This window comes from Scyliorhinus torazame, chromosome 5, assembly GCF_047496885.1.
Source record: "Scyliorhinus torazame isolate Kashiwa2021f chromosome 5, sScyTor2.1, whole genome shotgun sequence".
NCBI lineage: Eukaryota > Metazoa > Chordata > Chondrichthyes > Carcharhiniformes > Scyliorhinidae > Scyliorhinus > Scyliorhinus torazame.
This window is the reverse complement of record NC_092711.1, coordinates 322,998,960-323,013,645: the sequence shown is the minus strand read 5'-3', so window position 1 is coordinate 323,013,645 and position 14,686 is coordinate 322,998,960. Positions and strand designations below refer to the sequence as shown.

Below are 14,686 nucleotides of genomic sequence, written 5' to 3'. Positions count from 1 at the left end.
ATATGGGGGTAAGTGGCAATAGGTTACTGAGTTGATGATCAGCCACGATCATAATGAATGGAGAGCAGGCTAGAAGGGCCGAATGGCCTCCTCCTGCTCCTGTTTACTGTTCCTATGTTTGTAACTCCCTCCCCGACAGCACTGTGGATGTTCTGACAACACAGGGACTGCAGCAGTTCAAGAAGGCAGCTCATCGCCACCTTCTCAAGGGCAATTAGGAATGGGCAAAGAATACTGATCAAGCTTGGCAGCATGGTAGCATTGTGCATAGCACAATTGCTTCACAGCTCCAGGGTCCCAGGTTCGATTCCAGCTTGGGTCACTGCCTGTGCAGAGTCTGCACATCCTCCCCGTGTGTGCGTGGGTTTCCTCCGGGTGCTCCGGTCTCCTCCCACAGTCCAAAGATGTGCAGGTTAGGTGGATTGGCCATGGTAAATTGCCCTTAGTGTCCAAAATTGCCCTCAGTGTTGGGTGGGGTTACAGGGTTATGGGGATAGGGGGGAGGTGTAGACCTTGGGTAGGGTGCTCTTTCCAAGAGCCGGTGCAGACTCGATGGGCCGAATGGCCTCCTTCTGCACTGTAAATGCTATGATAAGATAATATACAGTAAATGCTATTGACACCCACACCCAGTGAATATATTTTAAGTAAGAAAACTGTCAGGAAATACTTACCTTTTCGACGTATAGCCAGTGGCAAACCAGTCATTTGTCTCTCAGCATTTTCAGATTCATTCAGTGCTCTGGAGGAAAAAGCAAAAAAAAAGAAAACTTTTTCAAGTCAATTGCACATCAGCTGCGGCTAACTTGGAAACACCTCAGAGTCACAGGTCCCTAAACCAGGACCAGAGCACAAAACCCAAAGCTGACACTGCAGTCCGGAGCTGCGACAATGCTGCACTGCAGTGTGGAGCTGAGGGAATGCTGCACTGCAGTGTGGGGCTGAGGGAATGCTGCATTGCAGTGTGGAGCTGAGGGAATGCTGTATTGCAGTGCAGGGCTGAGGGGATGCTGCATTGCAGTGTGGAGCTGAGGGAATGCTGCATTGTAATGCGGAGCTGAGGCAATGCTGCATTGCAGTGTGGAGCTGAGGGAATGCTGCATTGCAGTGTGGAGCTGAGGGAATGCTGTATTGCAGTGCAGGGCTGAGGGGATGCTGCATTGCAGTGTGGAGCTGAGGGAATGCTGCATTGCAGTGTGGAGCAGAGGGAATGCTGCATTGCAGTGTCGAGCTGGGGGAATGCTGCATTGCAGTGTGGAGCTGAGGGAATGCTGCATTGCAGTGCGGGGCTGAGGGAACGCTGCATTGCAGTGTGGAGCTGAGGGAATGCTGCATTGCAGTGTCGAGCTGGGGGAATGCTGCATTGCAGTGCGGGGCTGAGGGAACGCTGCATTGCAGTGTCGAGCTGGGGGAATGCTGCATTGCAGTGCGGGGCTGAGGGAATGCTGCATTGCAGTGTCGAGCTGAGGGAACGCTGCATTGCAGTGTCGAGCTGAGGGAATGCTGCATTGCAGTGTCGAGCTGAGGGAATGCTGCATTGCAGTGCGGTGCTGAGGGAATGCTGCATTGCAGTGTGTGGCTGAGGGAATGCTGCATTGCAGTGTCGAGCTGAGGGAACGCTGCATTGCAGTGCGGTGCTGAGGGAATGCTGCATTTCCGTGTGGGGCTGAGGGAATGCTGCATTGCAGAGCGGGGCTGAGGGAATACTGCATTGCAGTGTGGGGCTGAGGGAAAGCTGCATTGCAGTGTGGAGATGGGACAATGCTGCACTGCCGTGTGGAGCTGAGGGAATGCTGCACTGCAGTGTGATGCTGAGGGGATGCTGCATTGCAGTGTGGAGATGAGGGAATGCTGCACTGCAGTGTGGAGCTGAGGGAACGCTGCACTGCAGTGTGGAGCTGAGGGAATGCTGCACTGCAGTGTGGGGCTGAGGGAATGCTGCATTGCAGTGTGGAGCTGAGGGAATGCTGCATTGCAGTGCGGGGCTGAGGGAACGCTGCATTGCAGTGTGGAGCTGAGGGAATGCTGCATTGCAGTGCGGGGCTGAGGGAACGCTGCATTGCAGTGTGGAGCAGAGGGAATGCTGCATTGCAGTGTCGAGCTGGGGGAATGCTGCATTGCAGTGTGGAGCTGAGGGAATGCTGCATTGCAGTGCGGGGCTGAGGGAACGCTGCATTGCAGTGTGGAGCTGAGGGAATGCTGCATTGCAGTGTCGAGCTGGGGGAATGCTGCATTGCAGTGCGGGGCTGAGGGAACGCTGCATTGCAGTGTCGAGCTGGGGGAATGCTGCATTGCAGTGCGGGGCTGAGGGAATGCTGCATTGCAGTGTCGAGCTGAGGGAACGCTGCATTGCAGTGTCGAGCTGAGGGAATGCTGCATTGCAGTGTCGAGCTGAGGGAATGCTGCATTGCAGTGCGGTGCTGAGGGAATGCTGCATTGCAGTGTGTGGCTGAGGGAATGCTGCATTGCAGTGTCGAGCTGAGGGAACGCTGCATTGCAGTGCGGTGCTGAGGGAATGCTGCATTTACGTGTGGGGCTGAGGGAATGCTGCATTGCAGAGCGGGGCTGAGGGAATACTGCATTGCAGTGTGGGGCTGAGGGAAAGCTGCATTGCAGTGTGGAGATGGGACAATGCTGCACTGCCGTGTGGAGCTGAGGGAATGCTGCACTGCAGTGTGATGCTGAGGGGATGCTGCATTGCAGTGTGGGGCTGAGGGAATGCTGCATTGCAGTGTGGAGCTGAGGGAATGCTGCATTGCAGTGTCGAGCTGAGGGAATGCTGCATTGCAGTGTGGAGCTGAGGGAATGCTGCATTGCAGTGTCGAGCTGAGGGAATGCTGCATTGCAGTGTGGGGCTGAGGGAATGCTGCATTGCAGTGTCGAGCTGAGGGAATGCTGCATTGCAGTGTGGAGCTGAGGGAATGCTGCATTGCAGTGTCGAGCTGAGGGAATGCTGCATTGCAGCGTGGTGCTGAGGGAATGCTGCTTTGCAGTGTTGAGCTGAGGGAATGCTGCATTGCAGTGTCGAGCTGAGGGAATGCTGCATTGCAGTGTGTGGCTGAGGGAATCCTGCATTGCAGTGTGGAGCTGAGGGAATGCTGCATTGCAGTGTGGAGCTGAGGGAATGCTGCATTGCAGTGCAGGGCTGAGGGAATGCTGCATTGCAGTGTGGAGCTGAGAGAATGCTGCATTGCAGTGTGGAGCTGAGGGAACGCTGCATTGCAGTGTCGAGCTGAGGGAATGCTGCATTGCAGTGTCGAGCTGAGGGAATGCTGCATTGCAGCGCGGTGCTGAGGGAATGCTGCATTGCAGTGTGTGGCTGAGGGAATGCTGCATTGCAGTGTCGAGCTGAGGGAACGCTGCATTGCAGTGCGGTGCTGAGGGAATGCTGCATTTCCGTGTGGGGCTGAGGGAATGCTGCATTGCAGAGCGGGGCTGAGGGAATACTGCATTGCAGTGTGGGGCTGAGGGAAAGCTGCATTGCAGTGTGGAGATGGGACAATGCTGCACTGCAGTGTGGAGCTGAGGGAATGCTGCACTGCAGTGAGGTGCTGAGGGAATGCTGAATTGCAGTGTGGGGCTGAGGGAATGCTGCATTGCAGTGTGGAGCTGAGGGAATGCTGCATTGCAGTGTCGAGCTGAGGGAATGCTGCATTGCAGTGTGGAGCTGAGGGAATGCTGCATTGCAGTGTCGAGCTGAGGGAATGCTGCATTGCAGTGTGGGGCTGAGGGAATGCTGCATTGCAGTGTCGAGCTGAGGGAATGCTGCATTGCAGTGTGGAGCTGAGGGAATGCTGCATTGCAGTGTCGAGCTGAGGGAATGCTGCATTGCAGTGTGGTGCTGAGGGAATGCTGCTTTGCAGTGTTGAGCTGAGGGAATGCTGCATTGCAGTGTCGAGCTGAGGGAATGCTGCATTGCAGTGTGGGGCTGAGGGAATCCTGCATTGCAGTGTGGAGCTGAGGGAATGCTGCATTGCAGTGTCGAGCTGGGGGAATGCTGCATTGCAGTGCGGGGCTGAGGGAACGCTGCATTGCAGTGTCGAGCTGGGGGAATGCTGCATTGCAGTGCGGGGCTGAGGGAATGCTGCATTGCAGTGTCGAGCTGAGGGAACGCTGCATTGCAGTGTCGAGCTGAGGGAATGCTGCATTGCAGTGTCGAGCTGAGGGAATGCTGCATTGCAGTGCGGTGCTGAGGGAATGCTGCATTGCAGTGTGTGGCTGAGGGAATGCTGCATTGCAGTGTCGAGCTGAGGGAACGCTGCATTGCAGTGCGGTGCTGAGGGAATGCTGCATTTCCGTGTGGGGCTGAGGGAATGCTGCATTGCAGAGCGGGGCTGAGGGAATACTGCATTGCAGTGTGGGGCTGAGGGAAAGCTGCATTGCAGTGTGGAGATGGGACAATGCTGCACTGCCGTGTGGAGCTGAGGGAATGCTGCACTGCAGTGTGATGCTGAGGGGATGCTGCATTGCAGTGTGGGGCTGAGGGAATGCTGCATTGCAGTGTGGAGCTGAGGGAATGCTGCATTGCAGTGTCGAGCTGAGGGAATGCTGCATTGCAGTGTGGAGCTGAGGGAATGCTGCATTGCAGTGTCGAGCTGAGGGAATGCTGCATTGCAGTGTGGGGCTGAGGGAATGCTGCATTGCAGTGTCGAGCTGAGGGAATGCTGCATTGCAGTGTGGAGCTGAGGGAATGCTGCATTGCAGTGTCGAGCTGAGGGAATGCTGCATTGCAGTGTGGTGCTGAGGGAATGCTGCTTTGCAGTGTTGAGCTGAGGGAATGCTGCATTGCAGTGTCGAGCTGAGGGAATGCTGCATTGCAGTGTGTGGCTGAGGGAATCCTGCATTGCAGTGTGGAGCTGAGGGAATGCTGCATTGCAGTGTGGAGCTGAGGGAATGCTGCATTGCAGTGCAGGGCTGAGGGAATGCTGCATTGCAGTGTGGAGCTGAGAGAATGCTGCATTGCAGTGTGGAGCTGAGGGAACGCTGCATTGCAGTGTCGAGCTGAGGGAATGCTGCATTGCAGTGTCGAGCTGAGGGAATGCTGCATTGCAGCGCGGTGCTGAGGGAATGCTGCATTGCAGTGTGTGGCTGAGGGAATGCTGCATTGCAGTGTCGAGCTGAGGGAACGCTGCATTGCAGTGCGGTGCTGAGGGAATGCTGCATTTCCGTGTGGGGCTGAGGGAATGCTGCATTGCAGAGCGGGGCTGAGGGAATACTGCATTGCAGTGTGGAGATGGGACAATGCTGCATTGCAGTGTGGAGATGGGACAATGCTGCACTGCAGTGTGGAGCTGAGGGAATGCTGCACTGCAGTGAGGTGCTGAGGGAATGCTGAATTGCAGTGTGGGGCTGAGGGAATGCTGCATTGCAGTGTGGAGCTGAGGGAATGCTGCATTGCAGTGTCGAGCTGAGGGAATGCTGCATTGCAGTGTGGAGCTGAGGGAATGCTGCATTGCAGTGTCGAGCTGAAGGAATGCTGCATTGCAGTGTGGGGCTGAGGGAATGCTGCATTGCAGTGTCGAGCTGAGGGAATGCTGCATTGCAGTGTGGAGCTGAGGGAATGCTGCATTGCAGTGTCGAGCTGAGGGAATGCTGCATTGCAGTGTGGTGCTGAGGGAATGCTGCTTTGCAGTGTTGAGCTGAGGGAATGCTGCATTGCAGTGTCGAGCTGAGGGAATGCTGCATTGCAGTGTGGGGCTGAGGGAATCCTGCATTGCAGTGTGGAGCTGAGGGAATGCTGCATTGCAGTGTGGAGCTGAGGGAATGCTGCATTGCAGTGCAGGGCTGAGGGAATGCTGCATTGCAGTGTGGAGCTGAGAGAATGCTGCATTGCAGTGTGGAGCTGAGGGAATGCTGCATCGCAGTGTGGAGCTGAGGGAATGCTGCATTGTAGTGCGGAGCTGAGGGAATGCTGCATTGCTGTGTGGAGCTGAGGGAATGCTGCATTGTAGTGCGGAGCTGAGGGAATGCTGCATTGCAGTGCGAGGCTGAGGGAATGCTGCATTGCAGTGTGGAGCTGAGGGAATGCTGCATTGCAGTGTGGGGCTGAGGGAATGCTGCACTGCAGTGTGGAGCTGAGGGATTCCTGCATTGCAGTGCGGTGCTGAGGGAATGCTGCATTGCAGTGCGGTACTGAGGGAATGCTGCATTGCAGAATGGGGCTGAGGGAATGCTGCATTGCAGTGTGGAGCTGATATAATGCTGCATTGCAGTGTGGACTGAGAGAATGCTGCATTGCAGTGTGGGGCTGAGAGAATGCTGCATTGGAGTGCGGGGCTGAGGGAATGCTGCATTGCAGTGTGGGGCTGTGGGAATGCTGCATTGCAGTGTGGAGCTGAGGGAATGCAGCATTGCAGTGTGGAGCTGAGGGAGTGCTGCATTGCAGTGCGGTGCTGAGACAATGCTGCATTTCCGTGTGGGGCTGAGTGAATGCTGCATTGCAGTGCGTGGCTGAGGGAATTCTGCACTGCAGTGAAGGGCTGAGGGAACGCTGCATTGTAGTGTGGTGCTCAGGGAATGCTGCATTGCAATGTGGAGCTGAGGGAATGCTGCATTGCGGTGCGGTGCTGAGGGAATGCTGCATTTCCGTGTGGGGCTGAAGGAATGCTGCATTGCAGTGCGGGGCTGAGGGAAAGCTGCATTGCAGTGTGGAGATGGGAAAATGCTGCATTGCAGTGTGGAGCTGAGGGAATGCTGCATTGCAGTGTGGGGCTGAGGGAATGCTGCATTGCAGTTTGAGGCTGAGGGGATGCTGCATTGCAGTGTGGAGCTGAGGAAATGCTGCATTGCAGTGCAGGGCTCAGGGAATCCTGCATTGCAGTGTGGAGCTGAGTGAATGCTGCATCGCAGTGTGGAGCTGAGGGAATGCTGCACTCCAGTGTGGGGCTGAGGGAATGCTGCATTGGAGTGCGGGGCTGAGGGAATGCTGCATTGCAGTGTGGAGCTGAGGGAATGCTGAATTTCCGTGTGGGGCTGAGGGAATGCTGCATTGCAGTGCGGGGCTGAGGGAATACTGCATTGCAGTGCAGGGCTGAGGGAATGCTGCATTGCAGTGTGGACCTGAGGGAATGCTGCATTGCAATGTTGAGCTGAGGGAACGCTGCATTGCAGTGCGGTGCTGAGGGAATGCTGCATTTCCGTGTGGGGCTGAGGGAATGCTGCATTGCAGAGCGCGGCTGAGGGAATACTGCATTGCAGTGTGGGCTGAGGGAAAGCTGCATTGCAGTGTGGAGATGGGACGATGCTGCACTGCAGTGTGGACCTGAGGGAATGCTGCACTGCAGTGTGGTGCTGAGGGAATGCTGCATTGCAGTGTGGGGCTGAGGGAATGCTGCATTGCAGTGTGGAGCTGAGGGAACGCTGCATTGCAGTGTGGAGCTGAGGGAATGCTGCATTGCAGTGTGGAGCTGAGGGAAAGCAGCATTGCAGTGTGGAGCTGAGGGAGTGCTGCATTGCAGTGCGGTGCTGAGGGAATGCTGCATTTCCGTGTGGGGCTGAGTGAATGCTGCATTGCAGTGCGTGGCTGAGGGAATTCTGCACTGCAGTGAAGGGCTGAGGGAACGCTGCATTGTAGTGTGGTGCTGAGGGAATGCTCCATTGCAATGTGGAGCTGAGGGAATGCTGCATTGTAGTGTGGTGCTGAGGGAATGCTGCATTCCAATGTGGAGCTGAGGGAATGCTGCATTGCAGTGCGGTGCTGAGGGAATGCTGCATTGCAGTTTGAGGCTGAGGGAATGATGCATTGCAGTGTGGAGCTGAGGGAATGCTGCATTGCAGTGTGGCGCTGAGGGAATGCTGCATTGCAGTTTGAGGCTGAGGGAATGCTGCATTGCAGTGTGGAGCTGAGGGAAGGCTGCATTGCAGTGTGGAGCTGAGGAAATGCTGCATTGCAGTGCAGGGCTGAGGGAATCCTGCATTGCAGTGTGGAGCTGAGTGAATGCTGCACCGCAGTGTGGAGCTGAGGGAATGCTGCACTGCAGTGTGGGGCTGAGGGAATGCTGCATTGCAGTGTGGAGCTGAGTGAATGCTGCACCGCAGTGTGGAGCTGAGGGAATGCTGCACTGCAGTGTGGGGCTGAGGGAATGCTGCATTGGAGTGCGGGGCTGAGGGAATGCTGCATTGCAGTGTGAAGCTGAGGGAATGCTGCATTTCCGTGTGGAGCTGAGGGAATGCTGCATTGCAGTGCGGGGTTAAGGGAATACTGCATTGCAGTGCAGGGCTGAGGGAATGCTGCATTGCAGTGTGGACCTGAGGGAATGCTGCATTGCAATGTTGAACTGAGGGAATGCTGCATTGCAGTGTCGAGCTGAGGGAATGCTGCATTGCAGTGTGGAGCTGAGGGAATGCTGCATTGCAGTGTCGAGCTGAGGGAATGCTGCAATGCAGTGTCGAGCTGAGGGGATGCTGCATTGCAGTGTGGGGCTGAGGGAATCCTGCATTGCAGTGTGGAGCTGAGGGAATGCTGCATTGCAGTGTGGAGCTGGGGGAATGCTGCATTGCAGTGCAGGGCTGAGGGAATGCTACATTGCAGTGTGGAGCAGAGAGAATCCTGCATTGCAGTGTGGAGCTGAGGGAATGCTGCATTGCAGTGTGGAGCTGAGGGAATGCTGCATTGTAGTGTGGAGCTGAGGGAATGCTGCATTGCTGTGTGGAGCTGAGGGAATGCTGCATTGTAGTGTGGAGCTCAGGTAAAGCTGCATTGCAGTGCGGGACTGAGGGAAAGCTGCATTGCGGTGTGGAGATGGGACAATGCTGCATAGCAGTGTGGATCTGAGACAAAGCTGCTTTGCAGTGTGGAGCTGAGGGAATGCTGCATTGCAGTGTGGGGCTGAGGGAATGCTGCATTGCAGTGTGGAGCTGAGGGATTGCAGCATTGCAGTGCGCTGCTGAGGGTATCCTGCATTGCAGTGTGGAGCTGAGGGAATGCTGCATTGCAGTGTGGAGCTGAGGGAAAGCTGTATTGCAGTGCGGGGCTGAGGGAAAGCTGTATTGCAGTGCGAGGCTGAGTGAATGCTGCATTGCCATGCGGTGCTGAGGGAAAGCTGTATTGCAGTGAGGGGCTGAGGGAATGCTGCATTGCAGTACGGAGCTGAGGGAATGCTGCATTGCAGTGTGGATCTGAGGAAATGATGCATTGCATTGCAGGGCTGTGGGAATCCTGCATTTCAGCGTGGAGCTGAGTGAATGCTGCATTGCAGTGTGGAGCTGAGGAAATGCTGCATTGCAGTGCAGGGCTGAGGGAATCCTGCATTGCAGTGTGGAGCTGAGGGAATGCTGCATTGCAGTGCGGGGCTGGGTGAATGCTGCATTGCAGTGTGGAGCTGAGGGAAAGCTGCATTGCAGTGTGGCACTGAGGGAAGGCTGCATTGCAGTGTGGAGCTGAGGAAGTGCTGCATTGCAGTGTGGGGCTGAGTGAATGCTGCATTGTAGTGCGGAGCTGAGGGAATGCTGCATTGCTGTGTGGAGCTAAGGGAATGCTGCATTGTAGTGTGGAGCTCAGGTAAAGCTGCATTGCAGTGCGGGACTGAGGGAATGCTGCATTGCAGTGTAGAGCTGAGTGAATGCTGCATTTCAGTGCGGTGCTGAGGGAATGCTGCATTGCAGTGTGGAGCTGAGGGAATGCTGTATTGCATTGTGGAGCTGATGGAAAGCTGCATTGCAGTGTGGTGCTGAGGGAATGCTGCATTGTAGTGCGGAGCTGAGGGAATGCTGCATTGCAGTGCGAGGCTGAGGGAATGCTGCATTGCAGTGTGGAGCTGAGGGAATGCTGCAATGCAGTGTGGGGCTGAGGGAATGCTGCATTGCAGTGTGGAGCTGAGGGATTCCTGCATTGCAGTGCGGTGCTGAGGGAATGCTGCATTGCAGTGCGGTACTGAGGGAATGCTGCATTGCAGTGTGGGGCTGAGGGAATGCTGCATTGCAGTGTGGAGCTGATATAATGCTGCATTGCAGTGTGGACTGAGAGAATGCTGCATTGCAGTGTGGGGCTGAGAGAATGCTGCATTGGAGTGCGGGGCTGAGGGAATGCTGCATTGCAGTGTGGGGCTGTGGGAATGCTGCATTGCAGTGCGGGGCTGAGGGAATACTGCATTGCAGTGCAGGGCTGAGGGGTTGCTGCATTGCAGTGTGGATCTGAGACAAAGCTGCTTTGCAGTGTGGAGCTGAGGGAATGCTGCATTGCAGTGTGGAGCTGAGGAAAAGCAGCATTGCAGTGTGGAGCTGAGGGAGTGCTGCATTGCAGTGCGGTGCTGAGAGAATGCTGCATTTCCGTGTGGAGCTGAGGGAATGCTGCATTGCAGTGTTGGGCTGAGGGAATGCTGCATTGCAGTTTGAGGCTGAGGGAATGCTGCATTGCAGTGTGGAGCTGAGGGAAGGCTGCATTGCAGTGTGGAGCTGAGGAAATGCTGCATTGCAGTGCAGGGCTCAGGGAATCCTGCACTGCAGTGTGTGGCTGAGGGAATGCTGCATTGGAGTGCGGGGCTGAGGGAATGCTGCATTGCAGTGTGGAGCTGAGGGAATGCTGAATTTCCGTGTGGGGCTGAGGGAATGCTGCATTGCAGTGCGGGGCTGAAGGAATACTGTATTGCAGTGCAGGGCTGAGGGAATGCTGCATTGCAGTGTGGACCTGAAGGAATGCTGCATTGCAATGTTGAGCTGAGGGAACGCTGCATTGCAGTGCGGTGCTGAGGGAATGCTGCATTTCCGTGTGGGGCTGAGGGAATGCTGCATTGCAGAGCGGGGCTGAGGGAATACTGCATTGCAGTGTGGGGCTGAGGGAAAGCTGCATTGCAGTGTGGAGATGGGACAATGCTGCATTGCAGTGTGGAGCTGAGGGAATGCTGCACTGCAGTGTGGTGCTGAGGGAATGCTGCATTGCAGTGTGGGGCTGAGGGAATGCTGCATTCCAATGTGGAGCTGAGGGAATGCTGCATTGCAGTGCGGTGCTGAGGGAATGCTGCATTTCCGTGTGGGGCTGAAGGAATGCTGCATTGCAGTGCAGGGCTGAGGGAATGCTGCATTGCAGTGTGGGGCTGAGGGAAAGCTGCATTGCAGTGTGGAGATGGGAAAATGCTGCATTGCAGTATGGAGCTGAGGGAATGCTGCATTGCAGTTTGAGGCTGAGGGAATGCTGCATTGCAGTGTGGAGCTGAGGGAAGGCTGCATTGCAGTGTGGAGCCGAGGAAATGCTGCATTGCAATTTGAGGCTGAGGGAATGCTGCATTGCAGTGTGGAGCTGAGGGAAGGCTGCATTGCAGTGTGGAGCTGAGGAAATGCTGCATTGCAGTGCAGGGCTGAGGGAATCCTGCATTGCAGTGTGGAGCTGAGTGAATGCTGCATCGCAGTGTGGAGCTGAGGGAATGCTGCACTGCAGTGTGGGGCTGAGGGAATGCTGCATTGCAATGTTGAGCTGAGGGAACGCTGCATTGCAGTGCGGTGCTGAGGGAATGCTGCATTTCCGTGTGGGGCTGAGGGAATGCTGCATTGCAGAGCGGGGCTGAGGGAATACTGCATTGCAGTGTGGGTCTGAGGGAAAGCTGCATTGCAGTGTGGAGATGGGACAATGCTGCACTGCAGTGTGGAGCTGAGGGAATGCTGCACTGCAGTGTGGTGCTGAGGGAATGCTGCATTGCAGTGTGGGGCTGAGGGAATGCTGCGTTGCAGTGTGGAGCTGAGGGAATGCTGCATTGCAGTGTGGAGCTGAGGGAAAGCAGCATTGCAGTATGGAGCTGAGGGAGTGCTGCATTGCAGTGCGGTGCTGAGGGAATGCTGCATTTCCGTGTGGGGCTGAGTGAATGCTGCATTGCAGTGCGTGGCTGAGGGAATTCTGCACTGCAGTGAAGGGCTGAGGGAACGCTGCATTGTAGTGTGGTGCTGAGGGAATGCCGCATTCCAATGTGGAGCTGAGGGAATGCTGCATTGCAGTGCGGTGCTGAGGGAATGCTGCATTTCCGTGTGGGGCTGAAGGAATGCTGCATTGCAGTGCGGGGCTGAGGGAATACTGCATTGCAGTGTGGAGCTGATATAATGCTGCATTGCAGTGTGGACTGAGAGAATGCTGCATTGCAGTGTGGGGCTGAGAGAATGCTGCATTGGAGTGCGGGGCTGAGGGAATGCTGCATTGCAGTGTGGGCCTGTGGGAATGCTGCATTGCAGTGCGGGGCTGAGGGAATACTGCTTTGCAGTGCAGGGCTGAGGGGTTGCTGCATTGCAGTGTGGATCTGAGACAAAGCTGCTTTGCAGTGTGGAGCTGAGGGAATGCTGCATTGCAGTGTGGAGCTGAGAAAAAGCAGCATTGCAGTGTGGAGCTGAGGGAGTGCTGCATTGCAGTGCGGTGCTGAGAGAATGCTGCATTTCCGTGTGGGGCTGTGGGAATGCTGCATTGCAGTGCGGGGCTGAGGGAATACTACATTGCAGTGCAGGGCTGAGGGGTTGCTGCATTGCAGTGTGGATCTGAGACAAAGCTGCTTTGCAGTGTGGAGCTGAGGGAATGCTGCATTGCAGTGTGGAGCTGAGGAAAAGCAGCATTGCAGTGTGGAGCTGAGGGAGTGCTGCATTGCAGTGCGGTGCTGAGAGAATGCTGCATTTCCGTGTGGAGCTGAGGGAATGCTGCATTGCAGTGTGGGGCTGAGGGAATGCTGCATTGCAGTTTGAGGCTGAGGGAATGCTGCATTGCAGTGTGGAGCTGAGGGAAGGCTGCATTGCAGTGTGGAGCTGAGGAAATGCTGCATTGCAGTGCAGGGCTCAGGGAATCCTGCATTGCAGTGTGGAGCTGAGTGAATGCTGCATCGCAGTGTGGAGCTGAGGGAATGCTGCACTGCAGTGTGTGGCTGAGGGAATGCTGCATTGGAGTGCGGGGCTGAGGGAATGCTGCATTGCAGTGTGGAGCTGAGGGAATGCTGAATTTCCGTGTGGGGCTGAGGGAATGCTGCATTGCAGTGCGGGGCTGAAGGAATACTGCATTGCAGTGCAGGGCTGAGGGAATGCTGCATTGCAGTGTGGACCTGAAGGAATGCTCCATTGCAATGTTGAGCTGAGGGAACGCTGCATTGCAGTGCGGTGCTGAGGGAATGCTGCATTTCCGTGTGGGGCTGAGGGAATGCTGCATTGCAGAGCGGGGCTGAGGGAATACTGCATTGCAGTGTGGGGCTGAGGGAAAGCTGCATTGCAGTGTGGAGATGGGACAATGCTGCATTGCAGTGTGGAGCTGAGGGAATGCTGCACTGCAGTGTGGTGCTGAGGGAATGCTGCATTGCAGTGTGGGGCTGAGGGAATGCTGCATTCCAATGTGGAGCTGAGGGAATGCTGCATTGCAGTGCGGTGCTGAGGGAATGCTGCATTTCCGTGTGGGGCTGAAGGAATGCTGCATTGCAGTGCAGGGCTGAGGGAATGCTGCATTGCAGTGTGGGGCTGAGGGAAAGCTGCATTGCAGTGTGGAGATGGGAAAATGCTGCATTGCAGTATGGAGCTGAGGGAATGCTGCATTGCAGTATGAGGCTGAGGGAATGCTGCATTGCAGTGTGGAGCTGAGGGAAGGCTGCATTGCAGTGTGGAGCCGAGGAAATGCTGCATTGCAATTTGAGGCTGAGGGAATGCTGCATTGCAGTGTGGAGCTGAGGGAAGGCTGCATTGCAGTGTGGAGCTGAGGAAATGCTGCATTGCAGTGCAGGGCTGAGGGAATCCTGCATTGCAGTATGGAGCTGAGTGAATGCTGCATCGCAGTGTGGAGCTGAGGGAATGCTGCACTGCAGTGTGGGGCTGAGGGAATGCTGCATTGCAATGTTGAGCTGAGGGAACGCTGCATTGCAGTGCGGTGCTGAGGGAATGCTGCATTTCCGTGTGGGGCTGAGGGAATGCTGCATTGCAGAGCGGGGCTGAGGGAATACTGCATTGCAGTGTGGGTCTGAGGGAAAGCTGCATTGCAGTGTGGAGATGGGACAATGCTGCACTGCAGTGTGGAGCTGAGGAAATGCTGCACTGCAGTGTGGTGCTGAGGCAATGCTGCATTGCAGTGTGGGGCTGAGGGAATGCTGCATTGCAGTGTGGAGCTGAGGGAATGCTGCATTGCAGTGTGGAGCTGGGGGAATGCTGCATTGCAGTGTGGAGCTGAGGGAAAGCAGCATTGCAGTATGGAGCTGAGGGAGTGCTGCATTGCAGTGCGGTGCTGAGGGAATGCTGCATTTCCGTGTGGGGCTGAGTGAATGCTGCATTGCAGTGCGTGGCTGAGGGAATTCTGCACTGCAGTGAAGGGCTGAGGGAACGCTGCATTGTAGTGTGGTGATGAGGGAATGCTGCATTCCAATGTGGAGCTGAGGGAATGCTGCATTGCAGTGCGGTGCTGAGGGAATGCTGCATTTCCGTGTGGGGCTGAAGGAATGCTGCATTGCAGTGCGGGGCTGAGGGAATACTGCATTGCAGTGTGGAGCTGATATAATGCTGCATTGCAGTGTGGACTGAGAGAATGCTGCATTGCAGTGTGGGGCTGAGAGAATGCTGCATTGGAGTGCGGGGCTGAGGGAATGCTGCATTGCAGTGTGGGGCTGTGGGAATGCTGCATTGCAGTGCGGGGCTGAGGGAATACTGCATTGCAGTGCAGGGCTGAGGGGTTGCTGCATTGCAGTGTGGATCTGAGACAAAGCTGCTTTGCAGTGTGGAGCTGAGGGAATGCTGCATTGCAGTGTGGAGCTGA

The 14,686-nt window shown here is 55.7% G+C and overlaps 1 long non-coding RNA gene across 1 annotated transcript in view; it reads right to left on the bottom strand.

Annotated features, from left to right (window-relative positions):
* Window positions 1–14,686, bottom strand: part of LOC140422813 (uncharacterized) — a 254,025-nt gene that overhangs the window by 140,673 nt on the left and 98,666 nt on the right. The window contains exon 2 of the long non-coding RNA XR_011947620.1: window positions 675–742. This is a non-coding gene — a long non-coding RNA (uncharacterized lncRNA). The remainder of the gene's footprint in view (window positions 1–674; window positions 743–14,686) is intronic.